General features: G+C 38.5%; 1 pseudogene; it reads left to right on the forward strand.

Moving 5' to 3' along the window:
• Positions 1–25,547, forward strand: part of LOC149208536 (uncharacterized) — a 176,994-nt pseudogene that overhangs the window by 102,138 nt on the left and 49,309 nt on the right.

Here is a 25,547-nt window from a genome sequence, read left to right on the forward strand (position 1 = left end):
GTTGCATGTGAGGAGGAAATTGAAGGAAAATGATGGAAATTGAAGAAAATAGAGGCTTCATTGATAAAAAGGCTTCTGAGGATCAGTTCACAACCTTTTTTAGTTAATTTTTTGGTTGGATCTCTCTCTCAATTCTCTCTCTATCATACTCTTGCACAATCAGGTAATTCTTGGAGCACTCTAGCATTAGAGAAAGGAAGGACAAGAAATCAAATGGAAGAAGAGATCAAGCAAGGAAGAGCTACATCAAATAGCTACAATGAGATTATTTGTAGGTATTGAGTTACATGTATGCTTTCCTTGCTAGTTTTAGCATGCATGGTATATGCATGTGTGTATTTGGTTCTCCTGTTGTCATTGGCATGAGTTTTTCAAGGTGTGACAATGGTTTCAACCTTGCTTTTCCATTTCCAGATATCCATTATGTGATGTGGTTTTTTCATTTGGTTGAGCTAGATTGTCGAATGGCTTTGGAACTGGGTGAGGTGGTCTCATGAAAATTCCTAGCATAATAGGAATCCCTTGACTGGTAATTGTGAGATCCACGGTAAATCATGAGGGTGGAGATGAGAAAATTCCTCAATGTATTGGTGAAGAAATCCAAAGGCATCCATGCTTATTTAGGGCTTAGTGATCCCCTAACTGGTAATGGTGGGATTGAACTAAATCATGGTAGTGTATGTTTCTTTGTTTGGTCCTAGGAATCGCTTGACTGATAATGGCGGAATATAAGGTAAATCCTAGTTGTATAGATAAGGGTTTCACGCCTAGAAATCCCTTAACCGATAACGACGTGATAAGTAGTAAAGGCTAAGGATGCCCTGGTTGTTTTGTTGTGAGTCCCACATTCGTGCTTGGAATATGGCACTGGGGTGATTGGATGAAATAAAGATTTGGTTCAACCCAATCTATGGTCGGGTGGTACATGGAAGTCCCTAACTTGGTTGGATTTTGATATGTTAATAATAGCTCTTTTCCTCTTGTATTTCATCAGTATTTATACTTGTTATGATGTGACTTTGATTTTTTTCTCTCATTGATATTATTTTGGTTATATGTTGGTTATAAGCATGGTTTTATGGTAGATTTTAGTTGTGGATCTCATCATTTTTTTATTGGTAAATAAATCCTTAATAAATGTATGGTGTAATAGATGGTAATGCAACTATTTGTAGGTTTTAACCCCATACAAAAATTACCTGCATACGAATTCTAAAACACAGAAAATAAACAATGTGAGAGCATAACACATAAAACACATATACACAGAGATTTTCCCTTGGATCCCAAAACCAGGACTACCAGCTTGATATTTTCATTATGTTCCTTTCAATGTTATAATACATATTTATACATGCTGAAGCATCCAATACCATTGACCAAAAACCATCGCATCCAATACCATGAACCGAAAACCATCGCGTCCAATACCATGAACCAAAAACCATGGCATCCAAAAAACATGTGTGAAAATCATGCACAAAAGCATAGGTGGGTCCGCCCAACCTAACATAGGGTCCAAAACCAAAATTTCCCGGGGCGCTGCCCCGGACCCCATAAAGTGGCGTTACGGGTACACCTCAAACCCCCTATGACCCCCCCTCGCTACACAATCGCCCCAACAAAGGGGGTGCTCCGGCCCCCCTCTAACCCCCCGGTTAACTACGTGGACTAGTCATGGAAAGAATATAACACAACCCAACATTATTGTGAGAGGGAAATAGACCTTCTTGACAATTCTCAGATAAGTATGAGATCCCTATGTTCAAATTTGTAATTATGACATGTAGATTACATGTTCATGATGTGTTTGATGGAATGTATGTCATGGTTAGGCCTGGTTTGGTCAAGTTCTTGTCTAAGTTTGTATGGAAGGATTTCTCCTTATGTCATTTATCATTTCTAAAAGTTTCAATAAGTTATGGGTAGTGGTATGGAGACTAGCCCCAAAAAAGTGCTTAAAATCTTGCGATATCTGGCATAGAACTCAGAGCAATGAAAAGACAAGTTAACTCAGAGTTTTGGCACCTGGAAGGGTGGTTTTTCTCTTGGGGGTCCTATAGCACCTAAGGGAAGTCAATAAGGTTTTGGTTTGTCGATTCCACTTCCTTAAGGTGATCTAGGAGGTTGAATCATATCATAGTAACTCTTCACCACATGTTTACCCTGGTAGGCTGATTAACTTGGGTAAATGTCACTGGGAGGAGGGTGTTACAAATTGGTATCAGAGCATGGTTCAATACTTCGATTAGATGGGTGAAATGTGTTTCGTGCCTGTATATAGGTTTTATATGTGCTTGTTATGTATGCATGGTGGTGTTCATTGTTATATTTATGTTTACATGTAGAAGTTGTTGTTGTTTTTGTTGGGATGTCATTGTCATGAATGCATGTGGGTCGTATATGCATTTGTTATGCATGTTAGTGTCTATATGTTTGTGATGCATGCAATGTTATGGTCATGGTTGTCATGCATGAGGTCATGGTATGAAATTGGTATTGTCATGCATGGTAACTAGATAATGACTGAGATGATGTTGATATATTGTTATGTTTGTGATTATACATGTACCTTGCTAATCAGTTTGATCTTGCAGAAGAGATATCCTCCTCTGAACTATATGGAGGTATTTTGATTATGTTTAAATTTTGGTTTCGCTGACATGGTATACTTGCGGGAAGTAGAAGGATCAAAGATTACTAGAAAAATTGTGGATTATAATTCACGACTCTACCCTTACAGATCATATGAGCAACCAAGATATGAGTACTCTCCAGATATAGAAGACACTTTGAGAAGTTTGAAGGCATAAATAAGAAGTTACAAAGTAGATAATGACAAAATAATTCATTCAAAAGAGAGACTTACCAAGGCACACGAGAAACAAGTAGAGGTCAATGAAATTATTCTTCATAGTTTGTCATATTTGAAGAGATATGGACAACCATGGGTCAGTTATGGATAGGAAGATAGGACCAATGGAGAATATGGTAGCGGATCTCATGGTGGACATAGGTCAAACATGGATGATATCGTCAGGGATGGCAGGTTCTTGGATACACCAAATAGAAGAGGTGATGGACATGGGTTCCACTCTAGTTATGGTTTAGAAAGTTATCATTCTCACCATAGTTATCATCCTTATCAAAGGAATGACAGGGGATATTTTCCAAATGAATTCAAGAAATCCAAGCCACCTACATTTGATGGAGAGTTGAAGAAGCCGGAAGATGCAAAGGCATGGTTACTTGGGATGAAGAAGTTATTTGAGTTGCATGACTATATAGAGAACATGAAGGCCAAGATAGTTATTTTTAGCCTCAAAGGGAAAGAAAACATTGGGTGGGACAATGTGAAGAAGGTTAGAGACATCAGGACAGAAGAGTTGAGTTTGCATGAATTCAAGAGACTTTTCAGGATGAAGTACTTGTTAGAAAGGTACTGTGACAATAAAGCTAACGATTTCTATGAGTTGAATATGGGATCGATGATAGATAAGGAGTATATGATTAAGTTCCTGGAATTATTGAGGTATGTACTATATATAAAGGATGAGAAGGCCAAATTTTATATATTTGTTACTGGATTACCATTAGCAATTAAGGATCAAATTGGGTTTGATGAGCCTCGATCACTGGAAGAAGTCATTGGAAAGTTTAGGCATAGTTATGAAAAATAGAAGCGTAAGGCAAAGACTAAGCAGCGTTGGAAAGGGATGACAAAGATAAAGGTAAATGGCCATGGAAGCAAACAAGACCTCAAGTTTACATATTTGTAGGTTTGGTAGTTTATAGGTTCTTTACAAGTTTTTTTACAGGTTTGTAGGTTTAGTTGTTTACAGGTTTTCTAGTTTAGTTATTCACGGGTTGTTTGCAGGTTTACAGGTTCACAGGTTTGCAAGTTGGCAAGTTTTGTTGTTTACAGGTTTGTAGGTTTGGTTGTTTGGTTGTTTACGGGTTACAAGTGCAGTTATAGGTTATAGGTTACAAGATAGTGTAGTGGGTTATAGGTACTGAGAAGAGAGTTCATCATTGGGTAAGATCCTGTGGATTTGATTTGAATGGTATGCCTACATCAACACATATGAATGTACTTTCATTGGGATCATACAGTATGCTTTTAGGTATGGATTGGTCGTATCTTCACAGGACTAAGGTGGAATGTTATGAGAAGGCTATTGAGTTCTTGGATGATAATGGTGAACAAAGAATCTTGCAGGGTAAGAAGAAGGCTATATTAGTTAGAATGGTTACAACAATGCATACAAAGTGCAGTCACACGAAAGGGTGTGTGTTATTTGCAGTGCATATTTCTAGTGATAAAGATAAGGAAGTTGAGGAGGAAGAAATATTGAATAGGTACCTAGTTCTAGAGTAGTTTTAAGATGTGTTCCCAGTAGAGATTCCATAGTTTCTACCTTGCAAAGAAGTCTAATTTTCTATAGAATTGGTACTCGAAGTAGCACCAACATCGAAGGCACTTTACAGGATGAGCACTCCAGAGTTACTGGAATTGAAGTTGTAGTTGAAGGAAATGCTTGACAAGGGATACATATGGCCAAGTGTGTCACCTTGGGGTGTGCCAATGTTGTTTGTCAAGAATAAGGATGGTACTCTGTTATAGCGCCTACAACCACCCTCCAAAGTTTTGGCTTGCATGCAAATTTCGAAGCCTATCATGGATCCTATGATCGATCATTCCTTGGTCACATATTGGTAAGCTGATGATCTTAAGGTGCCTCCTTGATCTTAATATTTGTTCATGTTCTCATCTTTATGTAGTATGTGTCATCTTTGGGCATCAAGATTATTGTTTGTTATGCAAAGGGAATGTTGTTATGCTTCAAGAGGAAACCTTGTGCGTATGGGTTGTTCTCATTACATAGACATGTTTCACACTCACTTCATGCACTCTTGTCACAATGCTTGTTGCATCAAGTAGAGTATGTCCTTTATGTTTTGGATGGTCTATGTTGTATCACTAAGGGTTCAAGTGTGTGATCATAGTCAAGTCCTATCACTATTACATCAGTTTCAATGATCTCACACTTATCCAGTTTCCCAAGCAACCTAGCCTCATCAAGCTTTGCGGAACTGCACACTTATCTTCTACAACCCTCCATCTTTTTCCCTTGCCTATTGGAACTCCACAATGCACAGAGACCCAGCATCCCTTGGCATCCAAAAATGCACAATGGTTTCCTTAGTGCCCTTCCCCAACCGAAACCCATTGTCTTTAGAAACTGTGCAATGTTTCCCTCATCTGCCCAACCATCACTACTCTCCAGAAATGCGCAGAGTAGTTAGGCAATCAGCACTGCTCTCCATAAATGTGTAGAGAAGTCAGGAAGCTAGCACTAATCTCCATAAATGTGTAGAGCAGTCTGGTTGTCCTGCATTCATAAAATGTGTAAGGTTGTCCTTCCAACACCCCATCTCGCAGTAGTGTCTTGCATCTCAAAACTACATGGTGTTGTCCTGATTGTCTCGCAGCTTTGCTCCCAGAAATTACGGAGAGCAGGCAGCCCACAATTTCTCTGCAAAATTGCGCAAATAATCCTGGTATTAGTCACTATCGATTAAAATTGTGCATATCTATCTCTCAGTGATTACAGGAAAATATGACATTTTATATCACTCTCAAGGAGTTGTGGAGAAGGAGAAAGAAATCAGGTTATGACAAAATATCGAGACCTCATGCAAACTCTATCGAATGCATGATCATCTCGAGGGTAAGTATGGTAAGTAAAGAATATATTTTGAAGTACATCTCTTAGTGTAGCTTGAAGGAATACTTGTAATTGTCATATCATTCCATCTTTGATAACATGCATGTTTGCAAGTACAAACTCATTTCATGTGTTTCCTCTACGTGTCTTGCTTCCTTTTTTCTTATTTGACCAACTGTCATCTTTCAGCATGTTTATTTCTATGTCTTGCTTGTGAATTTGTTCTAGCAGTTTTGAAGGTTTCTCTTTGTGTGCATGAGATTTTTTCGCTTTGTCAACATTGGTTGCACTCACACACAAAGTTCCATACACTGTCATACAAGTGTTGTCACATCGTTCGAAGAAATATCTCAAGTGTCGCACTTGTCGCTCTCAATCCTTGAGTCAATCTCATTTATCACATGTTGTATTTTTAGTTTGAGGTGTCTTGTCATCGATTCATTCCAATTATGTGATCACAATTTCATGTATGCACAAGCCCACTTTCTTTCACACTTACTCATTTTTCCTACAAATCTATCGACCAGACAACCCTCCTTCAATCAGACCTCGATATTAGTGACCTTGTACTGCTATCCAGAACTATGTAGAGCTTGAGGATGTCCTCCAGGTAGCTTGCACTACACAATTCTAGAAATGAGCCAGCTAATTGGCTCCCAGAACTGCGCAGAAGTTCTCCCAGAACCCGATCCAGTCTGCGCTTCCCGCAATATTACACATCAAGCCTCCCACTGGTCAACCAGAAAATCTAACCTGAGTTGGGACACAAGGCTACACTAATCCCCAAAACTGTGCAAAACTTTTCCATCTTATTTGTCTTTCACTGCTTGCAAAAATTTCATAGACATGTGGGACATGCCTCTGCTGCCTGTCACTACACTATCTTGGGAAATTGTGTAGATCTGAGAGGCAGGATTCCATGTTGTTTTGCTCTATTCTCCCTAAAAAAACTACGCATATTTGTTTTTCACCTATCCTTATGCCCTGCTTTGCAATCATCTCATAAATTATGCAGTTATTTCCAGGCCCGGATAGTCTCATAGAATTGCACAATGTTGATCAACAACTCCTACAGTTTGATCCTGTCCTCCTCGAGAAAACTGTGCAGATTATTTTTCCAGCACCTCCTTCTTCCTACTTTGTCTTCCCAAGAGAAACTACATAGATCCCAGCTGGATGATCTTCCCAGTGCTTCCCTTGAAAATTGTGCAGATTGGCCTAGCCGTTTCCCGACACCCTACTTGGTCTTCCTCCCGGAAACTGCGCAATTTTCCCTCCCATCTCGGTTTTTTCCCACAGCTATCACTGTTGTCTCAGATCATGCAAATCTACCTCCCAGTGACATCTGCTTAGTTTTCCTCGGTAGTGCTCCAAATCCTCATGTCCTGACCTGAACTATACTCTGTGAATTTTCAGTGCCTTTTCCCCCTCCCAATCACCTGCACCAAAATGGAAAACAATGTATCATGTTAGACTATGAGATTTTTGGATTTGATGTTGTCTTGTCATGAGCAATTGTAGGAATAGGTACATCGATGAAACATGGCACAATGATGAACGGGATGGAGAAGGAGTGTGTGCTATAAGGATTTCTCGCAGTTGAATGAATGCACGAAGCACATCGAGCAACGAGCGAAAGGGACACATACACATGCACCATCGAGCAAAGACCAAGGCAATCAAATACCCCAAGCACTTTTCCATGTGTAGGTGAAGACATGTTAAACTAAGAGTATACCATGACTCAACAGCACAACAACTCGACACGGACACCACAGTTAGCCAGTACATGTCAGCAGTGTCATGTCGAGTTGTGTCATGAGTTCTCTCGACCACATCACTACTATGTGCCATACTTGTTGTAATCAATGTAATGTAAAGTGGAAGTCCAGGAGACCCACATATGAAGCTGAAGAGTCATGTAAAGTCAAAAAGTCATAGGAATTCAAACAATCATGAGGGAATTCGAAGAGTCACAAGGGTCAGTTATCCCCCCTTGGCTATATATACCCCCTCATTATATGAGAAAAGGACATTTCACCTTGGCTCCTCCTGCATAGCCTTCAAAGTTTGTAGTTTGTTCTTTGAGGAGCGAGCATTGGCTCCAACGTCCCACTATTGGGACTAGTTATGTATGGTGTACAGATGTGTCTTGTAACTTTTGCTTAATTCAGAGGCCTCTTTCTGGCAAGCACATTTTCATGCATGTTTTGTATCCATGCATGTTTTGTATCCATTTTTAAGACTATTCTTTAAATGTTTCTAATGCATGTTTGCTTAACCTGTACTAAGATAGTTGAACTACTTCAATTATTTTAGTACTCATATTTTTGAAGATGTGTTGTATTGTTTATCATTGTTGTCCCATTCGTGTGGACTACTCCACCGGACATTAGATAGACCATCCTTGTTCTTTCTTGGTTTTAACGACCGTCACCCCCGTGTGGACTATTCCGCTGGATGGTGTACGTGTTTTCCCTTGAACTTTGGTTTTAATGACTGTCGCATCCGCTATGCACTATTCCTCTAGATGCTGGACAGACCCTGTTGTTTTTTCATGTGTTTCTTCCTAGGTTGGGACTACTCCCACTCATTAAGAGGCTCATTTTACTCTCCCCTTTTACAGTAAGAGAACCTAGACACGAGTTACATTATGCACTCACCAGGAACATGTACCTTGTTGTTTGAAGATACAAGCATAACACTCTCATGTGCTTACAGCTAGAGCCAAGGCAGATCTTTAAGATAATGGCAAACATGCCATCATACCATATGGGACTCCCACACCAAATGGTGTGAGGTCTAGTTTCGACCTCATGCCAGGGAGATCCCCTTTGTTGGCGGGTCCAGCTCCATCAAAAAAATGGCACTAAAAGGAGGGCCAAATGACAAGTTGAGCTCATTCCATCTGGTTTGAATCTCTTATCTAAAATGGATCATACACCAATCATGCTCCTGGGTTGTTTCTCCAAGTTTTCCCTTAATCAAATTTCATTCCATGGTGAGCTTCTCAATCAGTTTTCCCAGTTAAAGTTTGATGGTGAGGATGGAACGTCCATATGCAAACACATTTCTGATTTTCTTCAAATTTTCCAACCTTATGAAATCGATAATGGAGAGACTTCTTGTGTGCTTTTATTTCTCACCCTTGAAGGTCATGTTAATCAGTTGTGTCATACCTTTCCACCTACTTCTGTCCATTCCCTTCTCCCTCTCCTCAAGGAGCTCCATCAAGCCTTCGGTAAGTATAACTACCGAGATGTTTGTGGAAGAATTAACATATTAATAATGGAGCCTAATGAATCAGTTGAGAAATTTTCTAATCAATTTCTTCACTTTTTCTATGAGATTCCAAAAGAAGATTTGAACTGGGATTTCTTGAAACAAGAGTTCAAGCACTTGGTTCATATCTCTTCATAAAGTGAACCTAAACCTCCTGATTTTTCTGCTTCCCCAACTCTTTCGAATTGTGAGGCACCTCAGATTGTAGAGGAGGAGCCCAACACCCCATTTGTTCCTTGTCCTCCTCCTCTTCTAATCCCGATGTGGGTTCCCCCTTGTGGTGATTGCATAGCTGAGGAGTCTGCGTAGCATGTCCCTAACCCATCTTCTCATCTTCCTCCCACTTCCATGGAGGAAGTTCCAGAATGGCTCAGAGAGCCAATAATCAAGACTCACTCCTCCATTCCACAAGAGGACATCACCATTCACAACTCAAGTCTCGAAGTTGATCTTCCTCTCTACTATCCTCCATAGTTCACAAGCCATGACTCCTTGTACCATGACCCACTTGATCAATTTGTTTCACCAGCGAGTTGTGCACATTCTCTCAATTCTCAAGCTACTGGCTCAAATTACAATCAGGTGCAAGGCAATCACATTTCACTAGGAGAGGAGCAAAAAGGTAAGGAAACTATCATTCCCCCTCTCTAATTCAAAATTTTTCACATCACAACAATGAGCTTCCATTCTCTAACAATTCTCAATCTATTAACCCTGGTGAAACATCTTGTACAATTAATCCTTTCGATCAACCCTCAGCCTTGGGCCATTATAACTCCCATGCTTCCATATACTGTGATGAACTCCCAAGCACATCATGTGATCTTTCGTTTCATCATGGATACTCTAACTCATATCTAGAACTTCCTTCAGTCAAAGAAGGCATTCATATCAGAAATTCCTCTTCACCTCAGTCAGTCATGTGTCCTACCATTCACAATGCACCCACACGCATCAAAGATACTCCATGTTCTCTTACTTCTTCATCCAATGAGTTATCTCCTCAATTGACACAAGGCAGTGAGGTTGTCCATGATGAAGTTGAAAATAGTTTAATCACAAAATGTACTTCCCATTCCCCATCATCTCTTCTCGTGCATGAAGAAAACTCTTCAAGTCCGCTTCCTGAAGCTGAAAAATCTAGTGCAACCTATGATAGAGATGACTGCCATCCTGAGAGCAATTTTGAAATTAGCAACATATTAAGCCATCTTCAAGCAATGCATGATCTTGTTCAAACTTCAAAATATGATTTTACAATTCTGGAAATTTTTGGGATGTGCTAGGGAGTCGAGACACTTCAACGTCCATTGATGGTTATGTTAGGACCTCGTGACTCTAGTAAGCCTCTAGAACCCAATCAAATCTGGTTTCTCATGCACAATCCATTGATCTGCATGGTTGCACTCAATGTGAATTCACGTGTAAAAAAAATTGGTATTTTGGATGTGATCTCCCAAATTTTCAAAATTTGACTTATGGCCGAATTCACAAATCTGTCACAGTGCATCTGTCTTCATGCACATCTCTTGCATCAAACTCGGGGTGGGAATGTTCATCCCTCATGAAATCATGGAATTGTGAAGTTGATCATCTTAAATACTTCCTCTGTCTGTGATCATACTTATTTGATTTTTCGTCTCGTGATCAGCTCCTCAGTCTCCTTGTGAACCTTGTACTTCAAATTTTCTCGCTCATCACACCAACAATCCCCCTGTGTGGTGATGAGCACACAATCTATCACATGAATCAATTTCCTTTCATTTCACCATGCCCCAACTGGTTTCAAGCATTCACAATGATATCATCTCTTTCACATTCCTATGATGACTATGATGCCTGCGCAATTTTTCACCAGTTGTAGGGGGGTGGTCTATCCTATCTAGATCACGGGAAACTTGATTCCATTGATCAAAGTGTTTTCAGGATTGTTTAAATGAATTTGTCTTTATTCATTTCAAACTAGGAATCTGATATTTTGACAAACTCGTCTGATCATTTCCTCATCTCAGGTGACAATCATGCAGCTTATCATTTTCCCATCAGTACTTTCACTGATAGTTACTTCGTGCTCTCTGATCTTCACTATTTAGAATATTTCTCCTTAGATTTATGTCAAGCGGGTGAGGCATTTCAGCCTACGCTGATGGTTATGGAAGGTCCTCATTGTCTTGGCATGAATTATAAGAATGATCAGATTTATTTTTTTGTACAAGATTCCCATCATGATCCTGTCTCTCCAATCAAAAAGCCATCTTTTCACAAGTCACGAGACCTTCCAAACAACCATTCTGAATTTCACGATCCAATCGCTCAATGGCTGGAACAATCTTACCTAGGGAGCCATGTTGCAAGCAACAAGCTTCAATCCTTCCTCTCGCACTCTAAGAATATCATTGCAGATGAAAACACACTCGTAAGAGGCTTCTAAGGTTTGTTGAATAATAGCATCCATCGAAAAGGTAACCATGTGTATTAGGTGGTCGTGAGACATTTTTCTGCCCACAGGCAAGCCCTTCCTTTCCATGCAATATTTTCAAGCTTTTTTAGTTTCTTTTCCACGCTATTTATTATCTGTTTTAATCGCTTGTATCTTTGTGGTTGCAGGTCGAAAACGATTACGGTGGCTTCACTCAAAATTTCATGTCACGTAATCCTGATTGTTTAGCGTAGAAGTAGGAGTATTGTTTGCTTTCTTGCTTTGCTTTGCTTTTTGGTTTGCATGTTTGTTTTCTTGTTTACTTGGTGCATTTTCCTACATACTTGGATTGGTTTTCTTTCTCACTTACTTTTCTTACTTTTTTTTCTTTCACTTTACTTCTACTCTTTGCTTGTTTGTACCTGTTAGCGCTTGAGATTTTACCCTAGGCTGAGGAAGGTAAATCTTCAAGGCTACATCAAACCATTTCACCTCGTAGCTAGCCCTACGAGGTATGAGAAGGCTCTCTCGGGTCAGATTCGATAGATCTTTCAATATGATTAGGCTGACCAATTAATAATAAAGATTTTAGGCTAGTAAATTGATAAGGGGGGTTGATTTGATGATTTGTGGGGGTTTTGGTGGCAATTGGTGGAAGTGCAATTCAAAGTGCGGGGATTGAGCACAGTTTTCACAGGGGGATCTAAGGGGCAAGGTAGGAATGAGTGCTGATGTCTTAATCTGAGATGGATGATCAGAGATGATAGAGGAGAAGCTAAAGAGGGCAAACACACAATTCGAATCCTCTCTAGACAGTAGAAAACATTAAAATTGAACAAACTAAAAGCTGAGCATGTCAAAACATGAGTTCAAACTTTACCACTTCATCTGTCCAATTTAGAAGCATAAGAGAGATGTGAAACACATAAACAAACTTACAAGAACATGTAGAGAACACACCATCAACAATCAGATCCACAAGAATCCTCAAAGATGTCTGTAAAACCCTGGCTTTCCTTGCCTTCAATTGCAGAAATAGATGCACAATATACAATAAAGCTTCCTTACACAAGAGTCCAACCATGAAAATGAGAAGGAGAGAGCATAATATAGACCTCCTAGACCATCTAACTCCTTTCCCCACCTCTAGGGGTCGAGCTCAGCTTCCTAGGAGCAGTTTGAACTAATTCTAAACTAAGAACTAGAAAATAGGCAGCCCAACAACTTGCCTCTATTACTTAGCTAACTCATCCATGCATTAATTATTCACTATTTACATCAAAGAAGCTTCTAGAAGAGTAAAGAAAGATAAAACCTATCAAAGTGCCATGAAAATATTACATTCATCCATCATCTACAAGTAATAATAGTCAACCATAGTCAAAACAGTGTTTTTTGACCAAAAATGTGAATTCTGGCAAATCTGGAAGTTCTGGTCGCGCCCCTGGAAGTTCTGGTCGCGCCCCTTTGAAGCTGTTTTTGAGTGGGTTCCACTGATCCAAATCAGGTGCAAGATGGCTCATTAGAAAGCTTGGTCTGTCTACTTTCCATCCCAAGTGGAATTTCTGGATTTGGAGTTGATTTGACCCCTCAAAAGTTGATTCTCCCAAGGTCACTTTCTGCAACTCAAAAAGTGGGCAGAAAGTCATTTTTTAGGTGTATTTTGAGCTTTTGGAGGCTCAAAACTCAAAATCAGGCTTCTCCCAAGTATTGGTAATTTTTCTTTTTGAATTCCCTTTCCAAAAATGCCAAGTTTTCAAAATTCTGAGCAGCCCTTCAAACTGGTCTCACCCGGGGTGAGACCAGTTCTTGGGAAAAACCTGTAAATTGCACAAAAAATTCACAAATGACAAAATTTTCTCCAAATTTCTTGAAATTTGGGCTGGGAGTCCCCAATCAAGTACCATGCTGAGTCAAAGAGGCTTTGGCCAAAGTTTGGAGTGGATCGGGCGTTTTCCTTCGTTTTTGTGCTTTGGCCAACCGTCCTTGGAGCACCTTTGTTCTCGCCGGTATTTTTGACATTTCTCTCAAACCATGACACTTGTGTAAAAAGTGAAAGAGGCTTTTCTTCCTTGGCATGTTGTGGACAAAAACCTCTCTCAATTTTGAAAAATTCATCTTTGATTGCTCTGGAACATCATTTGAGTGCGACTTGTCCCGATGTGTGAAGCAAGGAATTTTGTCGAAATGGAGCGAGATGAAGGGGATAGGGGGCTTCTAAATTCTTGGGGAAATTTTTGGGAGTGGGGAGGGATGTTAGGAAGCAGGGAAAGTGGAATCTCAGAGATTGAGTGAGGGGAAGGGGTCGAAAAGGACAAAACACAGACCAAACCTAGAAAATTGCCAGCTTGTAGCTAGAAACTAGGGTTTGTGCAAAAATGAGGAATTTGGCGGATCTAAGGGATGGGAAGTGTTTGATAAGGTACTTTAAGGATAGGGGAAGGTGTATGAACATCAGGAAACAAGTTTTGCCGGTGATTTGACCATCCAAGAGAAATTGCCTTCAAAACCCTAGGAGAGGGAAATGACCTTGCCTGGGCGCAACATGAAGCATGTACAAGGTGTAAAATGACTCATTAGACACTGACATGATAATGACCACCCTACGAATGATGATAGGCTCAGCTGAAGCCTAGTGACCAAATTTTGCTTGAAGACTCACTGAAATGACAAAATTTGACCTTGACACTTCAAAATCACTATGTAAGAGCACATTTGATCACTGGAGGAAGGCTGTAAAGACTGACACTAACAGTACCCATAGGTTAGCCTCACTTGAAACAGTGAATGGCTCTCGAGACAAGTCGGAAAATATAAGAGGACTTGTACAACTATCTACATTTGGTTATCTACTTTACTCTCTCTTTATGAAGAGCTTGTTGTCTTCAGTCAATGATACCCTGATGGAAAATACATTTTGTTCAGAGTGAGTCTTGGTGAAAACACAACACTTGCACTTTAACTAGTAACACCTACTCTAAGCGGTTCTTTTGGGGTAACCCTTGTCAGCTCAGTCCAGTAGAGTAAGGTGAGGGGGGAAACCTTAACAAGTGTGTCAAAGGTATATATAAATACTTCTCTGAAGGGACAACCTCTTCTTCTCTCAATAAGTTGGGATCCCTCTTCTGCCTCTGAAATAAATAAGTGCCTATGCACAGTTCTTTGAAAAATGAAAAAAAATGTGAAAATGAAAAAAATAAACAAGGAAAAAGAAGAGAAAGAATTCCTACGCAAAGAGGTGATGCAACTAACTTTGTCAGGGTACTAACTAGACTCGCTAGTAGTGGACCAATTCTTGTGTTCATCCGTGACTCCATCGGGGTACTATTTAGGCCTGTTACAAGCGGAGAAACATTAGAGATGAAACTAAGACTCTGACATTTATATTAATTGTGCATCTATACACCTCTCATCCCAATCGAAACAATTTAGTTGAATTGGCTTGGAATGTGTGCTGACCGACCAAGAGAATAGTAGGGACTATACCTTTCACCCAAGAAAATGATTAAGCCATGATGATCAAAGAATCGAACAATACTTCCAGAAGGGTTAGACTCGCTTTTCATGAAACAAGGTCCCTATAGAGAGCTGGAGTTCTACCAATGTGTCACCAATGTTGTAGCGGCTACAACCACCATCCAAAATTTTGGCTTGCATGAAATTTTCAGAGCCTACCATGGACCCTGTGATCAATCATTCCTTAGTCACTTATTGGTAAGTTGATGATCTCAAGCCCCCTCCTTGATCTTAATATTTTTTCACATTCTCATCTTTATGCAGTATGGGTCATCTATGGGCATCAGGATTATTGTTTTTCATGCAAAGGGAATGATGTTATACTTCAAGGGGAAATATTGTAAGTATGGGTTGTTCTCATTACATAGACATGTTTCACAATCACTTCATGCACTCTTTTCACAAAGCTTGTTGCGTCAAGAAGAGTATGTCATTTATGTTAAGGGTGGTATATTTTGTATCACTAAGTGTTCAAGTGTGTGATCATAGTCAATTCCTATCACTGCTACATCAATTTCACTAATCTCACACTTAGGTAGTTTCCCAAGCAACCTAGCCTCATCCAGCTTTTTGGAACTACACACTTTTCTGATGAAACCCTCAAGATTTTTCCCTTGCTTGTTGGAATTGCACAATGCACGAAGACCCCAGCCTCCCCAAGCATCCAAAACTACGCAATGGTTTCCTCTAGTGTCCTTCCCCAACCAGAACCCATTGTCTTCAGAAAATGCATAGTGTTGTCCCTGGGCTGCCCAGCAAGCACTACTCTCCAGAAATGTGAACAGTAGTTAGGCAGCCAACACTTCTCTCTAGAAATGCGCAGAGCAGTCTGGTTGTACTGCATTCATAAATTGTGCAGGGTTGTCCTGCATAGAATTTTATGCCAGTTCCTCCTACTGCCCACTTTGTCTTCCCTGGAGAAAATTCCCAAATCCGAGCTAGATGACCTGCCTAGTGCTCCCCTTGAAAATTGCAAAGAATGGCCCAGTAGTTTCCCGACACCCTACCTAGTCCTCCTCCTGGAAACTGCACAATTCTGCCTCCTAGCTAGGTTTTTCCCCGCAGCTATCACTATTGTCACGGATCGTGCAAATCTGCATCCGAATGACATCTGTGCAGTTTGTCCCAATAGTGATCCAGAGCCTTGCCCCCCTGCCTGAATTATTCTCTATGTAGTTTCAGTGCCTTGTCCCTCTCTCGATCACCTGCTCCAAAACGGAAAACAATGCATCACGTTAGGCTAGGAAATTTTTGGATTTGATGATGTCTCATCATGAGTGATTGTAGGAATAGGTACATCAATGAAACATGGCATGATGACAAACAGGATGGAGAAGGAGTGCATGATAGAAGTATTTCTCGTAGTTGAATGAACACACGAATCACAACGAGTAGTGATTGAAAGGGGCACATACACATAAATCATCAAGCAAAGACCAAGACCATTGAATACCCCGTGCACTTTTCCATGCAGAGGTGAAGACATGTTACACCAAGATCATACCATGACTTAACAGCACAACAGCTCGACATGGACACCACAGTCATCCAGTACATGTCAACAGTGTCATGTTGATTTGTGTCATGAGTTGTCTTGGCCACAGCACTACTATGGGCCATACTTGTTGCAATCAATGTAATGTAAAGTGGAAATCCAAGATACCCACATATGAAGCTGAAGAGTCATGTAAATTCGAAAAGTCATAGGAATTCAAATAGTCATGAGGGAAGTCAAAGAGTCAAAAGGGTCAGTTATCCCCCCTTGGCTATATATACCCCCTCATTGTATGATCAAAGGACTATTCACCTTGGCTCCTCTCGCATAGCCTTAAGATTTTGTAATCTATTCTTTAAGGAGCAAGCACTGGCTCCAATGTCCCACTACTGGGGCTAGTGATGTATGGTGTACAGATGTGTCTTAGAAATTTTTCTTAATTCAAAAACCTGTCTCAGGCCATCACATTTTCACACATGTTTTGTATCCGTTTGTAATACTTTTCTTTAAATGTTTGTAATGCATGTTTTCTTAACGTGTACTAAGATAGTTGAACTACTTTGGTTATTTTAGTACTCATATTGTTGAAAATGTGTTGTATTGTTTCTCATTGCTATCCCATCTATTTGGACAACTCTGCCATACATTAGACAGACCATCCTTGTGTTTTCATGGTTTTAATGACCGTCACCCTCGTGTGGAATATTCTTCTGGATGGTGTATGTGTTTTCCCTTGAACTTTGGTTTTAATGACTGCCACATCCACAGTGGACTATTCCATTGGATGCTAGAAAGACCCTTGTTGTTTTCACGTGTGTTTCTTCCTGGGTTTGGAATACTCCATCTCATCAAGTGGCTCACTTCACTCTCCCCTTTTACAGTAAGAGAAACTAGACACGAGTTACATTACGAACTTACCAGACACATGTACCTTATTGTTTGAAGATACCTACGTAACACTCTCATGTGATGATAACTAGCACCAAGGAAGATCTTTAAGATAATGGAAACTGGACCATCGTACCGGATGGAACTCCTACACCAAATGGTGTGAGGTCTAGTTTGGACCTCATACCAGAGAGATCCTCTTTGTTGGCAAGTCCAGTACCATCAACATATTCTTAGATTGTGTATTGATTATAGGTAGTTGAACAAGGTAATGATCAAGAACAATTATCATGTGACACCCCCTAGTAGATAATGTTATTTAATGTATGCACATAATAAATGGCAATGGAGCCAAAACACTTTGAATAATTATTGTAAGTATTTTCTTATTAATAAAAAAAAACGAAATTAATGTTTAAGGAAACTATGCACTCAGAAAAGACACTTGAGGATAATATTGTTAATTCTCCATTATTAGAATCTTCAAAGATTGTAGATAAGATTAAGGGAGGGAGATAAAATCCATTAGAAAAAGATTAGCTGGAGAAAAGGGCTAAGACTGGTTGCCTTTAAAGCACCTTGTAAGAGAAAGGCACGCTTTAAAAGAAAAAGTCTAGGAAATGAAACAATAAATCTCATCAAAAGAAATAGTATCATGAAGAAGTGTAGTAATTACCTAAAGAGAGAATCGATGAGGTTGTTGATTTTCTAGGAAAAACAATCAAGATCGTGGGAGAACTGGAGGCAGCTCTTGGTTGGGTGGACAGTGTCTTCTCTAGTGCAAGTTTTCTAGTAAGATGCATAACTAAAATCTCTAGTTTGATTTGTGTTGATTATGATTATGTATTAATTGTTGTAGATAGATATGGCTATTATTTTGAAGCTACTGGAGTAGTTAATCTATTGTTATTATTCATATTGATGCATCTTCTCTATTGTTGAAAATGCATATATGTATAGATATAATCTGCTATAATAAAAATAAGGAAACTGTTATGTTTCATAGGGATAAGATTACTATTTACTTTCCACTGAAAGCAAGGAAGGGTTGTATAAATCGTGAATGGATTTATTGATGTTTGTCTAGTTATGTGGATATTAAGAAATTAGACTAATATTATTTGTTATAAGAATTACAAGTATTTTAGCGTTTCTTTTGTGGGTATTGGGTTGGTCTTATAGTACGTGATCGAGCTGGTGTATTAGAACCAAAACTATAGTTCTGATCACCTAAATGCTCCATAGGAAGGAAATTAGACTCCATAGGAATCACAACAAGGGTATTTATAATAGGTGCATGAGACAGCAGTAAAAACCATGTTCCTCTCCCTATAGATATTTATGGTATGTCGATCACACATATGCAAAGGAACAGAGAAGTATCTGAGCTATTAACTTGTAATAAAATTAAAAGGCATGTAGAGATACAACATTGAAGGTGAACCTCCGAAAAAGGAAGTACACCATACATTTATATGAGTAATAAGAGAACTCGTATGAAAGATTATGAAATTATGTGCAATTATGTTTATGTTCCAAACCAATCCGTACTGTTTGCTATTAGTTCTAGCAACCCTATATATGATTCACATATTAAGTTCCAAATAAAAGAATCTGTATGATTACAATCCCATATTCAAACATTACGATTACAAATAAAAGCGCATTTATGCAAAATATAACTCAGACTCAAGCCTCACGACTACAAGCTTAAATGCATTCACATATAACCCCTAGTTAGGCATTAAGACATAACCATTTATGCCTAAAATTGACATGCCAATAAATAAATTCAAATGCTAAATTAAAATCATAAATTAGTGTAGAAAATAGCATAGCCATGTCCATAAATATTAAATGAAAGTACCCATATTACAATGATAAGTTCTTATAGCTCAAGAAAATTCCAATGACACAAAGAAACCATGAAATGCATAGCTTAAGAAAATTTGAATGATGCATAGAAATCCTTTCATACATAGCTAAAGCCAATTATAGTAATGAATAGGAACCATTAGATGCACAGTTGAAGAAAATTTCAACGAGATATAAAAACCATTAATTACACAGCTAGAGAAAATTCTTGTGAGGAATATTAAGCATTACAAGAACATAGGCACTCATGGAATAAATCTTAAATATTAGAAAAGATTAACAGACTTAATATAATATAAAAAGGATTTCTAGCATACAACAGAGATTTAACCATGAGAGGCTACAGTATCATCTCGGGGGGTTTAGGAAAAGAAAAAGAAAATAAATAGCAATGTTCATGAGAAAAATTAGACCCTTCCTGGTCATAATTATCATATAGAGGAGCGATAAATTAATTTCAAACAGTAGCAAGAGTAGATCCCAGAAAAACATTGAGTGGAGGAATTGCGAACCCAATTGCCTTTGTTTCCGAAAGGATGGAGACCATAACCAAGGTCAACACTTGTAAACAAGAATGTTTCATTATCCTTCTCGCATAAAGAATCAAGGATTATGGTCACAAGCAAACCACTGTGGAAACGCCACAGAACCTGGGAATAGAATATTGCAGTGCAAACAGGGGAAACCAGAGCAACAACTTAGGGAAACATGATAAACCCCAAATTTAACCATCATTCCTTAGTTTCGGAACCTACACTCCGACGATAATAAAAATTCCAATAGATTATGTAACCCAATAGAATATAGTCAAGTGGGCTAAGATGTGGGCACCCATACCTGTAAAACAAATGTGAACTGACATGGGAACCAAGCGTTGGGCTACTGCCATCACCTGGAAAATTCCGTTCTCTTGCAACAGAACATTTGAGACCAGAATTATCCAATACCTTTAAAATTTTAGTGTATAAAAACCCTAAGGGCAATCTAACTGGGGAAGAATTGGGATATCGACCTGAGGGTTGTGGCCATAGTGGCAATGGCTAAGGTTGTTCCTTTGCCCTACAGATCCCCGAATAGTCCAGAATTCGCCATGAACATTCCCATGTCAAAAAAATTACAACTAAGGCGATGTCAAGCATAACTAGCAATAACATTTATAAATCAAAGAAAACCATGTTAATTTCAAAACTTCGAAGAAGGTTGAATACCTAAGCATAGATGGAAAGGACTCCATTGGATTTTACTCAAAACTCCAATTACACAGACTAACTTGTAGAAAAAACCCTTGCAATTTTAAACGGAGTGATTGCCACAGGCGAAGCACAAAATGAAGTAGGGTTAGGGTTAGGTTGTGACTAAAGTGGAGAAGAGCCGATTTGAGCCATTTAAACCCATTAACATATCTTAATCGTTCACAAACCCTGATGCAAGTCATCGCCATGTGAACCCATGTGACTTGGTGTAGGTGGCAAGTGTGCATTGGACCATACAGTACTGGGGAGGACGAGCTGACAGGTGAAGGGACAAGAAATTAATGCCATGGCCCTAAGTCAAATTAAATAACCATTGAAATGTTCATTAGAACCTTAAACCAAGGTGGATGAGCGCTCAACCTTACAATAATATGTTTTCCCAACCAAGGTATAGGTTTAGATATAGTGTGGGATGTTATGCTATAGTCTAATGAAGGGGGATGAAGTTACACCATGTAGGGTAATGAAGAGCTAGGTGCTAGGATTAGCAATTAGCAAAGATAGATTAAAGTTGAGGGGGAAGAAGGGAGGAAGACCAGAATCACGAAGTATATGTTGTATAATCATATTTGGTTAATGAAAGACAAAAAAAACAAATTAGAGGAGAGAAAGAGGTACGTTACATATTTGTTGCCAAGGATTGATGACTTGTTTGATCAGTTTGAGGGAGCAGCATTATTCTTGAATATTGACTTGACATTGAGATACCATCAGTACACAATAAATAAGAATACATCTACAAGACTACTTTCTAGAGTAGGTATGGGAATTATGCGCTTGTTGTGGTTCCTTTTGGTTTGACTAATGCTCCAGATACTTTTATGTGTTTGATGAATAGTGTGTTGCGTCCTTATTTGGAAAATTTTGTTATTGTATTCATTGATGATATATTAATATATTCTAATAATAAGGAAGAGCACGGCGAGCACTTAGTATCAATATTGATATTGCTAAGAGAACATTATTTGTTTGCAAAGATTAGCAAATGTAGTTACTTTCATATAGAGGTACATTACTTGGGACATATTGTTTCCAAGGAAGGCATAGTAGTGGATTTGTAAAAGATCTTATTTATCATCGAATGGTCAGCTCCTAGGAATGTGCATGGTGTCAGATCATTGACAGGGTTAGCAAGTTACTATAGGAGGTTCATCAAAATCTTCTCATAGATTTCCTATCATATCACATCATTGCGGAAAAAAGGAAATAAATTTGAATGGACAAAGACATGTGCAGCCAGTTTTGAGCAATTGAAGCAGTTGTTGACCAATGCTTCTATTCTAAATATTGTGGATCCAGATAAAGAGTTTGTGTTGTGTACATATTCTTTCAAGAGAGTACTTGGTGGAGTCTTAATATGGGATGGAAATGTGGTATTATCTAAATCAACGAAATTGAATGAGCATGAGCAGAACTATGTGACACATGACCTTGAGTTGGTAGTGATCATCCATGATTTGAAGATGTGGACACACTATCTTCTTGGCAGGAGGTTCATTTTGATGAGTGATCATAGTGGGTTAATATATTTGTTTGACCAACCTAATCTAAATTCCAGGAAATCTAGATAGTTATCTATGATTAGTGAGTTTGATTTTGAGATCAGATACATTAAAGGAAAAGAGAACAGGGTGGAAGATGCTCTTAGAAAAGAGTGTAGGTAAATCACATGGCATCTATGAGTTCATATGGGAAAAATTTACAAGATCATATCTTACAGGCAAGACAAAAAGATGATAGGTGTAGGGAGCTTATGCACATGTTATAGTAGTAGGGCATAAGTGATCAAAATGTGGACTATCATCTCATAGTGGATGTTTTGGTAAAATTTAGGGACAAGATCTATGTGTCAGATAATAGTGAGCTCAAGAATCTTATCTTGTGGGAATTTCAATTTATGGTATTCAGGTCACCCAAGATATCAAAAGACATTGGCAACAATGAAGAAGCTCTACTACTAGCCGAATCTGAAGAAGGAAGTGGAAGAGTTTGTGGCTAGATGTTTGGATTTTCAATAGGTAAAAGTAGAGTGCAAGAATCCAGGTGGTTTACTACAGTTGATTCTGATTCCAAAGTGGAAATGGGAGTTCATTTCCATGGATTTCATTACAAGGTTGTCGAGGAAATCCAAACAACGTGATTATATCATGGTTGTGGTTGGTAGGTTGAAAACAATAGCACACTTCATTCCAATGAATTCTACCTATTCATCTAGTGATGTATCACAGGTCTTCATCAAGGAGATAGTGAAGTTACATGGTGTTCTGAAGAATATTGTATTGGACAGAGATGCTAAGTTCACTTCTAGATTTTGGAAAGAGTTATTTGCATGTTTTGGTATAGATTTGGCCATTAGTACAGCTTATCATCTATAGATAGATGGAAAAACAAAGAGGGTCAATAGGATTTTGGAGGATATGTTGAGGATGTACGTTATGAATAAACATCAAAAGTGGGAAGAGTGTCTTCCACTAGTGGAGTTTTTTGGGTTGTGTTATATTCTTTCCACGACTAGCCTATGTAGTTAACCGAGGGGTTAGAAGGGGGGCAAAGCACCCCCTTCGTTGCACCAATTGCGTAGTGGGGGGAATCACAGGGGGTTTGAGGGTGCAGGTAACCCTTTGTTTTGGACCCTATATTATGTTGGGCGGACCTACCTATGGTTTTGTGCATGATTTATCGCACATGGTTTTGGACACAATGGTTTTCGGTCCATGGTATTAGATGCTTCGACATGTATAAATATGTATTGTAACATTGAAAGGACCATAATGAAAAATCAAGATGGTAGTCCTGGTTTTGGGATCCAAGGGGAAATCTCTATGCATATGTGTTTTATGTGTTATGCTCTCACATTGTTTATTTTTTGTGTTTTAGAATTCGTATGTAGGTAATTTATGTATGGGTTAAAGCCTACAGAGTTTGCATATAACAATGGGTATCAGGAATATTTGAATATGAGTACTCTAGAGACATTTTATGGGAATATTTTTAATACTCCTATGAGTTGGAGTGATCTAGTGAATAGGGTATTGATTGGACCGGACATTTTGGAAGAGATGGAACAGGAAATGTAGGTAATCAAGAAAAATCTAAAGGTAGCACAGGACAGATAGAAGAGCTATGTAGATCAACATAGGGTGTTTAAGGAGTTTCAGGTTGGGGAGCAGGTGTACTTATATATCAAACCCAAGAAGAGATCCTTGAGGATTGGGTCATGTGCCAAGACGGAACCTCAATATTGTGGGCCTTTCAAGATTCTTGAGAGGATTGGACTAGTGGCTTGCCAATTTGCACTACCTCCGATAGTGAAAGTTCATAATTTTTTCCATGTTTCATTGCTTAAAATATATGTAAAGGATGTTTATCATGTGATTTATTGGTCTATATTGCAGGTGGAGTGAAAAGGAGAATTCCATCCAGAACCTCAATGCATTTTGTAGTGGAAACAACTCATGCTCTGGAAACAAGCAATTGAGCAAGTTAAAGTGCAATGGAAGCACTTTAGGCTTGATGAAGCTACATGGGAGATGGATACTTAGATGCAAGCTATGTATCCTTCTCTATCTATGTCTTAAGTAGATGTCTTTTGGTATATATTTTGGTGTTTTGTTTTGGTTATGTTTATATATGCATATGTATGATGTAAATATCGCATCGAGTTGTTTTATAAATCTCTAATAAGTGGTACGGTTTTCATGTTGTTATGTTGGTTATATTGTTTTTTCTTTTCAACAAGTTATTCATTGTAAATATTGCATCGAGCTAAGTTATAATGATCTGTGGGAGGTATGTTTTGGTTTTTAGTAGCCTTGTTGGTTATAGGTGGCATTGAACACCGAGGACATTGTTCCCCAAGGGGGAGGGTTTTGTAACATCCCTGGTTAAAAATCCATGTAATAAAGTTAATAAAGGAAAAATAAGACCAAGGTCATGGGACATGTATTGAAGATGAATGTTGGGAAAAACTTATAGGGGTGTTCATTTGGTTTATTATGGCTAAGGAAATTGGCAAATGCAATGGAAAAGGATTTGAAAAGGAAAATAGGAATTAATTGGAAGTTTATTTATAAAAATAAAGAAAATTAGGAGAAAAGGAAGGTGAAAGGTCACAGGTTGCATGTGAGGAGGAAATTGAAGGAAAATAATGGAATTTGAAGAAAACATAGGCATCATTGATAAAAAGGCTTCTGAGGATCAGTGCACAACCTTTTGTCAGTTCAATTTTGGGTTGGAACTCTCTCTCTCTATTCTCTCTCTCTCATAATCTTGCACACTTAGAGCATTCTTGGAGCACTTTGGCATTAGAGAAAGTAAGGCAAAGGAAGGACAAGAAAGAAAATGGAAGAAAAGATCAAGCAAGGGAGAGTTGGATCAAGCAGCTACAACAAGATTAATTGCAGGTATTGAGTTGTATCTATGGTTTCCTTACTAGTTTTGGCATGCATAGTGTATGAATCACTGGTAGAAAATGAGAAATTGGTGACTAGGTGACTAAAAGTGTTAGTCACCATAACTTTTCCAAGTGAAATACTACCAAAAATGAGCAATTTCTCAACTAAAAATGACTAACATAAATGACTCATTTAGTCTCAGAATAAAATATGCAACTAGATAATAAGTAATATAAGTAAAAATGACTAACGTGAATAAATAATTTAGTCTACGAACAAAAATATGACTACCTAACAAGTACTACAATAATACAAATCAGTTGTTTATGTTATTCATTTTAATTGTCACTTCAACAATCTAAAATTACAAATGATAGGGGATTTAAAGTTTGTTATAAATTGGCTGAATGGTTATACTTCCTTAAACATTTCTTTATTGAATGAGTGGATGATTAACATTGTGGAGCCTATTAGAATCTTCAGGGTTATATCCTTTATCACATTCATAGGGAATTAAATTCAAAGGGTGAAAAATTATTCAAAATGAGAGTGGACTTACAACTTGGTCAAATACATTATGAAGAATACCTGCAGGGAGAAGTGTTGTGTAATGTACCTCATTTGAACACAATATTTTTTCCCCACTAGCATAAATACAATTTAACATCAATTCCTCTTCATCTTGACATATTTCTT

The sequence above is a fragment of the Pinus tabuliformis genome, chromosome 1_2 (assembly GCF_031772625.1).
Source record: "Pinus tabuliformis cultivar Carrire ecotype Pingquan chromosome 1_2, CPIR1, whole genome shotgun sequence".
Classification (NCBI taxonomy): Eukaryota; Viridiplantae; Streptophyta; class Pinopsida; order Pinales; family Pinaceae; genus Pinus; species Pinus tabuliformis.